Source organism: Amblyomma americanum, chromosome 5 (genome assembly GCF_052857255.1).
Source record: "Amblyomma americanum isolate KBUSLIRL-KWMA chromosome 5, ASM5285725v1, whole genome shotgun sequence".
In the NCBI taxonomy this organism is placed as follows: domain Eukaryota; kingdom Metazoa; phylum Arthropoda; class Arachnida; order Ixodida; family Ixodidae; genus Amblyomma; species Amblyomma americanum.
Genome location: NC_135501.1, coordinates 66,524,629 through 66,535,732, shown reverse-complemented (window position 1 = coordinate 66,535,732; position 11,104 = coordinate 66,524,629). Strand labels below are relative to the sequence as shown.

Genomic DNA, 11,104 nt, shown 5'->3' with positions numbered 1-11,104 from the left:
TCAATCTCCGAGCAGCTTATCTGCATGCGCACTGTCGTGTTTCTTCTCGCCAAGAGCTTCTCTGCTCGGTGGTGCTCAACGGATGGGCCTGATTAGTCCGCCTACTGTGTAGTGGCGTCTTCACGGCGGCAACCCCTAGGGAACTCGCGGGGTTCGCTCGTACCACTACCTCGCTAAGTGCTTCCGCAGCAATAGTCTATTCTCCCCCCTTTTCTTCACCTCAACAAAAAAGATTCACGCAATGCAAGCAACATTTGAACATCCTCGGGACAGTTGCCAAAAAACAATGTGGCTCCTGTTTCCTGTAGTCCATACACGCATTCTCTACCTCGTAAGTGCCCTGTCTTCGGCAGAGCCAAAAAAACAAAACCCTAACTCGGTGAATTCTTTGTATCGTGCTGTCCCCCTCCGCGCCCTCTTAGCAGAGAAGCGAAAACCCGATAACGCGATGCCCTCTGCGGCATCCTCCGCCTTGCGTTTTCGCCTGCCTGCTCTTATTTGAGACTACCGTAACGAGTGTCAAGCATGCTTCAGGATTGTATCCTACGACGCGTCTGCACCATGACACAGAAATTGAACAGCAAGGGTCCGAGCGTGAAGAAATGGTAATACATCCGCTAGCGTGGTAACGACGATAAATTTGTGAGGTAATCACATATTCTTAGCTTCGTTAAACTTTTAATCATTTACTTATTTATTTATTTCGCCTTATTGTCGAGAGGTGATTATTCCCGTCTCAGGTAGGGTAAATTCCGTCGTATCGGCGCCTCAGATAACTCGTCGCTGCGATCCACGCTACGCGCCTCTGTCCCGTACTTTATTGCGCTTTACTGTTCTTTACAAAGGTAAGTGTGAGGACAGATAGGAGGACATATGCTGGAGAGGTGGAGGGAATTGGGCCCAGGCCTCCCCTTGCCTGCGTGCCTGCTGTACCCGAACTAATTATTCCCACCCTCCAGAAACAAGTGCCGCTTGAGGTTTGGATCAGGATGCGGGCCGTAATTGTAGGCGCAGTTAAAAAGGCATCCTCTTCTGCCGGCCGCAGATATCCCTTGCGTAGAATGAGCTAACACACGCGCCCCCTCGGTAACGCCGACTCGTGTCTGAATGTGCACGTACCCTCAGACAAACGGGCAAACCATTGATACAAGTGCAGCACAGATTTTCGTACTTCTAAACTGCGCCTCCAGAGCATTCCCAGCTTCCTTTGTGCATACGCCGTTCCCCACAAACACACTGCCGTCTACGGGCAGCACCGCGTAGTGCGAGCTCACGATTAGCCGCGATTGTCACGATTAGTGACAATTTGAAATGTGGCTACTACGGGAGAGTTTAGAGAACTACTGGAGAGTCTAGTTCTAACATGAATGATGTGCAGACAAGTTTGAGCCAAGCCGCAAGGAAGATGGAAGTTACATCATCAGAGCGCGTAGCCTGCGCAATTATTTCCTTCAAAATAAAAGCTATCATTTGTCGAAAAGCAAAACAACTCAGCGCAGCTACCGCCTGTGGGATGTAAGCTGGAAGCAGATGTCAACAAATTGGCAATGACCGCCCGGCGCGCCAAAAAATGAAGCAAAACGAGAAAGCAATAGAAACCTTGGAGTGTCCGTAAACAGCACTTGCAGTTCACAGAGGAGCACAAGTCGCCATCTTCACAGCCCAGATCATTCACTGCGCTCAACTTTCAGGAAGTATTTTGAAATGCTCGAAGCTCCTCTCTCATAACACCAATTTTTCAATCGATTCTTTAGTATTGCGCTGTGCGACAAGGCGGTATTTTCATTGACAATCAACGCCTAGCACACTGTTTTGATAGGAACCTCATTTCTAATATAACTGGTCGGGCAAAGCACAAAAATCTCCCTCATCTGTAAACAGCTGCAAAGAGCAGCAAACAGCTGTAAAACATTCAGAGGAATTTAAGTACAAGAATCATTCATAAAATCTAGCTTTGTTTAACCTGAGCGACCTCATTAGTCTGGACTTTTTCAAAATTTTCTTCGCACTTTTCAGTGTCTTGTCCTAAAGTCTGAAAGCAGCGTGAAAGAAGTATGGCGGGTTGATTGTGGTACATTTTTCACAAAAGAAGTGTAAAACACTAAGACTGAATAAATGTAGACACAGGACGGCCCCTGGTCGGGCCCAGTGCCCGTCTTGTGTCTGCTTTTTTCAGTCTTGCTGTTTTCCGCTCATTTGTGAAAAGTCGAAAATACACATCTAAATAGAAATGAACAGCACGGGCTCCTACACCCGTCTGTGTCTACTCCTCTTCACAGTCTCCAAGAGTGATATTTCGCTCTCCTTTAGGAAGTCGTCACGTTCCAGGTTTTTTAAAACCACCGATTTGTTGCAACGCATTTTATAGCATATTTGAACAGCGCGAATAAACTAAGAATAAGCAAGAAACACGCACATCGGTATCGTTTCTTCGCGCTGCTGAAATATGCTAAACGTTCGCCAACTCGCCCAGTTTTTGGTTTCAGTGAAGTGTATTGTATAGTTTGTGCAAATAAGTTATGGAGGTGCTTTCCAGCGTCAACCCGAACGCACAAAAAAGGGAGCACACACTACGTAACTTGTGCAAGCAAGGATGGCTGAAGAATGTGCAATAAAGTGCACATTCCGCCTCGATGTGGGAAAAGATACGAACCTTCAAATTGTGGGCGAGCAGATGAATGCAGTAGTCTAGTTGCCAGCGCAGCCGCTAACTCGGACCGGCGCGAAAGGCTGCAGAATATGTAGCACTGACGTCAGTCACTGGAAAGGGCACTGAAGCTACCCCTCCCCCCCCCCCCCCTGGAATCCGAATGGTTGGATGAGAGGAGAGGGGAGGGGGGGGGGGATGGCGGCTTGGTGCCGTTAGTTGCACTCGCACTGAGTCCATATTACAAAAGGCGGTTTATTTCATAAGGCGGAAATGCTTGCTGAAAGCGCACCATAAATTATTGAAATTATAGACGAAGAATATAGCCGCAATTTTGTTACTTTAACCACTGCTGCCAATTGTGACGCGGCCTTAACAACTCCTCAACATTTTGCCCCAGTTGTGCTGCCATTGCTGAGAGCGGCCTTGTTCTGCTCGGTGCAGTTCACTCTCTCGGTATCAGTCATTTGTGATTGTGTTTGCGTGAAAAAGGGCTCGATTAAAAGCAGAAGTTAGGTATGGTGAATTACAGGCGAAGATGAGCACCTCGGTGTTTCGGCTGCCGCTTCTGTAAAGTGAGAGAGAGGAACTAAATGTTTCTCTCTCAAAACGCCAGTCACAGCTGTGTCAACGCACCACCGCTGTCGCTGTGAGGAAAGCCATTAGCGCTTTTAAGTACTTAGTTTATGCGGAAGATATCTCGGTTTTACAAGCGCGTTTGACTTGAAATGTGTTTGTTGTGCTTTTTCATGTGATTCATGTTGGTTTATGTTTTTCTGACATGTATTTTAAGTCAGCGAATGCTTGTGTGGCATGCGTATTGCACTGCGTTCTTCCGAGCTGCACGCGGTTTTATTGATCCCTTATGACTCATTCGCAGGCACCTCGGCTACACGGACGATCCGTCTTACATTTTACTGCAGCTTTTACGCTTGATAACAGTGAGAAAAAATAACAGCGCTCCCATGCTCAACACGGGATGCAAGCTGCACGCATGTGCATTCTTATTTTTGGTACGTTTCATTATTTTAGATTTCTAGGTGACGTGGCAGAGACTACTTCTGATGGAGAACCCATTCATGCAGAAATTTTTGTAGGGCTAGCTGCTTCATATGAACCGAAGAAGCGCCAACACAGACGGGCACAAGAAAATTGGAGGACGCTTAATCCTCGCCTTTAAGAGTGGAACGCGACAGCGTGTTGCAGCGTTGGCAGGGAGTCCACGGAACACTATCGCCTTGCCCGTCGGACAAATTGCTCGGAGCCTCTAGGAGGCCTCTGATAATAACACAAACGCTGCTCCACGCTAGCACTCGCAGACGTCTGCAGTTCCATCAGACCTGTTCAGAAACGAACGACACCACTCCAACGCAAAAAAATCGCCTACGCGCGCGCCATCCCCCAGGCCAGCGCCGTTCATGGCGAAGGGCGGTTGCAGTGGTTGCCGCACGATGACGCTACGACTGCACGCCAAGCACCGAGAAAACTTACCGGAAACGCATGGTAGTCGTTCAATTACGACATATGTAATTTACATGCTCCTAATCACTCATGTACGCTTCAGTACAGATCTCGAAGATACGTTTCTAAGAAACCCGTTCATGCACTAGACGCGCCTTTATTCCTATGGAAACGTACAGCCGTTATGGCGGAGTAGAAGTGTTCCCGTCTCGAACGCCAAATGCCCTGGTTCGATTCCCAGCCCAGGGCCCCGTTTTTTTATGCATTGAGTGTGCATAGATTTTTAGACAGCCCCCGAATATTTCCGACTCGCGGTGCACACTACACCTACTACGACACCAATGGCTTCTCTACCGAACGAGCTGCATACGCTGTCACGTGGAAGTGAGAAAGAATGAATAGTAGAGGACATTCCCAGAGACCTGTGCGGCCCAATCGATTCCAGTGGACCTAGCAGTTGGTGAGAACAACTGGCCCACACTTCCCGTTTCTTATTCACTGGCGCGAATTTCGAATGGCTCGAGTGCCACTGAAATAGCTTTTAAGGCACCTAGCTGTGGTGAAGCAGCTGGCCCACACTTCTTGTCTTGGTTTCACTGGAGCGAATTTTAGATTTCTCAGAAGCCGCCAATTGGATATTAGCGCACCCAGCGGTTGTTGAAAGCAACTGGCACACACTTATTGTTTCGGTTTCACTCGCTCAAATTTCGAATTCCTTGCGCGTTACACACGATTGGCTGTTGCTGGAGGCGGACATAATCTCTTGTTTAATCCCCGCTGCGAACTTCGTCGTACCGAAATTATTTCAATGCAAGTTGTTCAGAAAAGTGTACCTATAATACAGGAAGGTGTGGATTCATAGATAAAAAAGGACTCTTTCTAACTGGCGCGCTTGTCTTCTGTTTGGAGCTAGTGGTCATTCGGCATGCTGTTGTTAATTAAGAGACGGAGTGTCGCTGAAACTTTATTCTAGGGCAAGACAAAGAATGATCACATAAGCCTAAAAACAGATCAAGACCAGCATGGTACACAAAGGCTCGATACAAAGATAACTGCGTTCCTGAATACGAGAAAACCTGAAAATATCAACAGATAGAACACATGAGAGGTACTCAAGACATAGGTAGCCCTTGCAGAAAAGACAACAAGCGCGACGTCCTCAAATATTAATGTTTTGCAGCAGGTGCACAAAGTGAAAAATAAACGGTGCTCCAAAGACAGCAGGCCGTTGGCCTCTCTTACCCTGCCACAAGTTTAGAGCATTGCGTGGCTTGTCAATCATCGCCAGCGGCCCAAGTGTCATGAAGCCAGAAATTAACACGTCTTCACTCCTCCGTTGAGAATCATATTCTTTGGGCTTTTTGCTTCTGACAAAGGCTTCCATATTGTGTTCTCTTTCATTAGCAATTAGTAATAATAACCTACGACCTGCAGTGCCCATCATTGTCTCTAACTTAGAGAAATAATACGAAAAGTTTGACGACGCGAGTTACGAGGTCGACGCAAAGCTAACCATGAGAATTGTGACGAGATTAACTGTTCCCACTTTAAAGTATGATACTTACAACGATGTGGATAATCCATTTGCAATCATTTCAACGTTCGAAGTGCTCTTGCTAACAATATGTGACTTCAGCTAAAGCGCGCACAGCAACCCCCCAACCTGCATCAAATACCGAGAGTGCGCCCGTAAATTCTTCAGATTACAAACATGCAAATAAGATAATCACTGTAATTTGTTTTGAAGGCCGTGAAAATAACTTCAAGAAGCTGCACTGCGGTGTTCTGGCTCTTCGGGGAAGGTATTACCTCTCTTCACAGCACCTTCTAGGCTTTAAACTTGTCAAGTTGCACACCAGAGACCGAAGATTAAAAAATAATCTTATTTAAGTTTCGGTTCACGAACGCCACATACGCCGGACCAAACGAACTCGGCAAAACATTTTGACAACCCTCTTGTGACACTCAGCAGAGCAGAAATAAATATCGCCAACTTGCGACAAATGGCGATACAAAACGTGATTCAAGCAGCTGGACATTAACAAGAGCTCCTTTCAAAGACACAGTCAGATTACGAAGAAGTTCGCTAGGCACGTGGTACGCTTTCAGAACAATGAAATATTCGTGGGGACTATTCAGAGTCTGACTGTCGTTTTTCAGTAACTGTTGACAGCTGCAAGCTTTACCTGAGTTCCCAACAAACAGTTTGATCATAAAGCTAGCCACATAAGCTCCAGGGTCATCAATGATGTGAGAATTAACATCACTTGCAAGCTCAGAAGGTCGTCTAACGAGGCGGTCATCAGGCTCTGCACGCTCTTCTTTGCACACAAGAGATTCCCTGTTGAAGGAGAATAGCGAGAGCGCACGAAGGTCACATCCATCATCCTCCAGATCTCTATGTTCAGATCGCTTGAACAACTTTCTGGTACAGGCATGCTTCAAACTCGAAATAAACTGTGACACATCGTGGTTTGTGGCACAACCTTGTTTCGGTTTCATATAACCAAATATACTTTCAAGGGCATCCTGTTGGAGTCTATGTGGAAGCAGGGTTTCAAAGCCGGAGCTGACGCCTGCCATCAGACTTCCATGATGTAATCCAAAGAAGTTGACCTCGATAGATGTCAGTCAATTCGGCATCCCTTTTCTTAGATTGCATGTTGGAGCTATTGGGATTTTATTTTCGTGCTAAGGCTATTCAGAGATTCCAACATGTTGCCCATGCGGTGATAAATTGTGCCGTAGCCATGCCTAAAGCAGGAAGTTCATTTGCATAAACCAGCGCCAAAGCTGCAAATGACACCGTGCTGCAATGTCTACCTGCATACTTGCGAAAGGCCTCTTTAAATATGCCGCTGAGTCAAGTTTGCAGCCGACCGCAATCGCAACTCATGTTTGGATTCATAATGGTTAACAATGTGTGATCAGTCAACAATACCGTCCTCAATGCGCAGCTTGTGTGCTTCGACACTATTGCATGTTCTTTTAATCAAATGTGCAGGTAAAAGATGAAATACACCCACCGACCGTTAACTTAAAAAAAATCCTTCACAATAGTAATGTCCAGCTGGTTAGCCAGACTGACATTTGAAGCGCCCTGACTACAAAGTACAGCTTTCACTGTAGTGTTGATTCTTCTATGCTCTAAAATGAGCGACACCCCCAGGCTGCGCATGAGAGACGATAGTCTTGACGCGTGTCTTATAGTAAAAGCTACCGGTTGGACCAAACATCTAGAAACACCAGCAAGGAGAACAATGAGAGTCCTCTCAGCAGTAGTCGAAGTGCGGTCAGTACGATCTTTTGTAAAACCATGGACGACAGCGTGTGTAGCACTAAGCACATTTTTCAGTTTTATTTCATCAAAAATTAGAGAACAAACTCGGTCTCGTTCATTCCAAGTTTGAGCACTTGGTCCCATTGAAGAAATATTCCAGGAATGATACCTGGTGTAATGCTAACATTGGCTAGCCACCTTCTTAATGAACGCTGGGGGAGAAAAAAATACGGATCCAGAAATCCGCCCGCACACGCGCCACAAAATTTTAAGTGGAGAGCAAATTTACTTAATCTGAAAAGAAACTGCTACCCTTGGATTTTGGGCTCAAGCGAAGGTGTGCAGAATGAAGTCTGAGAAACCTCCTCTGCGAAATATGGCTGTATCCCTTCCCTTACGGCGCGGTTCAGGTGTCCAACGATATATGAGACAGATACTGCGCCATTTCCTTTCCACAAAACCAATTATTATTATTATTATTATTATTATTATTATTATTATTATTATTATTATTATTATTATTATTATTATTATTATTATTATTATTATTAAATACAGCTGGATAATGCCAAGGGCCTTTGATATCGGTGACGAAGTCTTCTGCCGCTGTCTCTGCAGTCTATTGATAGTTTTCCGCCGGCTTGTTACATTGATTTGAAAATGTTTAATGGTTCATCTGTACTTTGATACAAAACTGGTCTCAGATACGCTCGAAGCTACTGCAACAGCCTACTCGTGCTAAATATTGCAAGCGCAATTCCACTCTATTTCCTCCGCATCAATAGAGCTATGAGCACAGCCACACTATTGTGTTAAGGAGTGCAAAACTGTTAATCGAAGAGCAATGCGTGACAATATTAGAAAACCAGTGCGATTGGAAGTGCGTATGGTCTTTGCTGAGCCAGCGGTGGGCGTTCAGAAACGAATAAACAACACAGAAAGTAATGATGAGCAGGAAGAGAGTACGTGTGCCTGTGGTCTGACGAAAGTTTTTTGTGCATTTCGCCAACACATAATTCTCAGCGTTCCTAGCAAGAAGCTGCTTGCAGTTTTCTTATTTATGGAAGAAACCATAATTTTCCTTTAGAAATGCTACACCGGTCCTCTCGTGAAGGAACAGCACAAAGTAAATGAAAAAACATCCTTCAGAGCGCACACTGACCTTGCATTCTTCCATTCCTTTTCCTTGCAGACCTTTTCAGAATAGCCAAATTAAAATGCTCTATACATAGAATATTACATAAGAAACAGCCAGAGTAAACCAATATTTACCATGTGCACCAGGATATTCTGTCAGCGAGCTGCTGCTAAACTGGTCCTCGAAGGTGCCCTTTGAAGTATGTTCAGTCACCTGGATACTTCTGCCAGAAGAATATTGCAAGCTGTCTGCAGAAGTAACAAGGAGAGCACAATATGTGAACTAAAAGTAAACACCACACTCACCAATCACAGGATCCCCTTCTGTCATGAGTGAGCTACTGGCCAAATATTCCACCAGCAAGCGCGCAAAAGCATTTTCCGCAGTCACGGAGGAGCTGCTGCCAGCAGATGTTTGCTCATTAGTCACTCTGTCACGAAAAGACAGCATTGAACTAACTGCGGACGTCACAGCATTCCAATACGAAGCAGCCGCTGCTACAAGTCTGTTCCGGGAATCCTAAAGAAAGTAATAATCAAGAGTTAGTGTCAGCTCTAAAACAGAAGTTCAAGCTTATTCTTAGTTAGCAATACAGGTTCTGCTCTCACGCGACAGTCACGAGTAGAAGTCACACAGAAGAAACTTGAAATTGTTTTTGTTGGTGCAAGCTGCACATGATGAAGTATATAAAAATTAATTTCGCTTTCCCATGCACTTCATGGGAGTTCGAACAAAATGATATGAAAGCCAGCAGGTTAGAAAAGAAGCAATTTCCAGAGTTTTGAATTATTGAGTGCAATTTAAATTAGTGTGATTTTTATGGTTTATGGATATTTAACGTCCCAAAGCGACTCAGGCTATTAGGGACGCTGTAGTGAAGGTTTCCAGAAATCTCGACCACATGGGGTTCTTTAACGCGCACTGACATCCCACTGTACCGGGCCTCTAGAATTTCGCCTCCACCGAAACTCGACCACTGCGGCCGGAATCGAACCCACGTATTTTGGGTCAGCAGCCGAGCGCAATAACCACAGAGCCACCGCATCGGTGATTGGTGTGATGTACGATCAGCGTCAAATAAAACGCGAACAAAAGAACTCAAGTGCTAGCAGAAAGAAACAAAAATAATTGCGGCTGGAGAGGAAAAACAGGCGTGTCATATTAACACTTCGAAAGAGCGGTCTTTCCGTCCTCGATGCGAATAGCAGCTGTTCTTGTATGCTCCTTTGCTTGTGCAACATCTTCCAGTTCTGAAGTTCCCGTTGAAATTCTCTTGTTCGTGTGTCAGTTGACGCTGATAGTACAGTCTCACTATAGGTGAAGGCGAGATAGCTCTGCAGAGCTTTTCAAAATAATGTTCCGTAGGTCGACTGCTTAAGTAATGAAGGAAATGTCTCGCTGAAACACAAGCAACAGCCTCCAAAGAATAACGTTAATAACTTTTTAAGAACCAAATCTGTGACAACGTGGTAATCGGTAAGCTGAAAGCAACTTCAGAGCAAACTGTGGAAAGCTTATTTTAGATGGGCTGTAGCCATTGCAGAAAAACTGATTTTCTGCCATACAGACTGTGCAACTGGAAGAACGCTAGGCACGGCCAGCTTTGTGAGCCTGGTATGGCCGGTGTCCATGAAATCTTAGCAGTGAAATGGCCACTGCAAACCCTTTATATTGCATACAGAAGGCTGGCCGGCTTTCTCAAAAGATCGTCTCTTCCAGTGTAGTGCACACATGCTGTGTCATCCTGCACAGGCAGTGAAGTCACTCAATCATGGAAAGGGTAATCAATCGGTTGAATAATATTCTTACATTTGGTACCACAAAATGTTTGCACCAAAAGCAATTAACGTAGCCACACTTGAAGGGAAAAAAAATTCCTGGAGCAGTAAACTAATGATAGCAGTGACAAAAAGCGTAACTGCATTTTTATCGGGTACTGATTTAGCACCTGCGCCGCATGAAATAATACGTATCAAGCAAAGCTATATTTGGAGACCTGCTTACTGTCCTTTTTTTGACAATTCTTTTTTACGGTTTTATCTGAACTAAAAAATTGCTTTGTCACCTCGCCACTGCAAGCATTCCGAAATATTCATTACAATATTTAGTGCCCCGTAATGGTAATAATTTACAATACTTTCAACTCCAAGCATGAAGCTGTTTTGCACAAGTTACCCATGATGAAAGTAGCGATTTAATTTTGAATATACGACTTTTGTTCTCACCCTTACTGTGCAAATAGTAAGTGCAAAGAGATACAAAACCTAAGAAAACTCAACGCACCTGCTGTCCAGTGGTATGCGGAAGAAACTATTTCCTGGCTTCTTGTGCTTCATGCCGTTGTTCTGGACAACGCACGACTTTGCAGGATGATCCGAAAAATGTCAACACATGCATATCTTATCTTGAATTGCCAAAACCATAATCGCAAGTCAAAAATATGCTAAGAATGTTTTGAATGTAATAGCAAATCGCGCCAAAGTACAAAAATGCTGACACACAATTGCACGCGGTAAAATTTGAGCGTAAGCTGGAGTCTTGGCAGCAGTGACAGCGCTGACAGCGGACGGCTTATTTT

At 44.9% G+C, this 11,104-nt stretch overlaps 1 pseudogene; it reads right to left on the bottom strand.

The window, feature by feature from the left end:
* Positions 1-7,145: 7,145 nt before the first annotated feature.
* LOC144133944 (uncharacterized) lies at positions 7,146-10,862 on the bottom strand (annotated as a pseudogene).
* Positions 10,863-11,104: the final 242 nt, after the last annotated feature.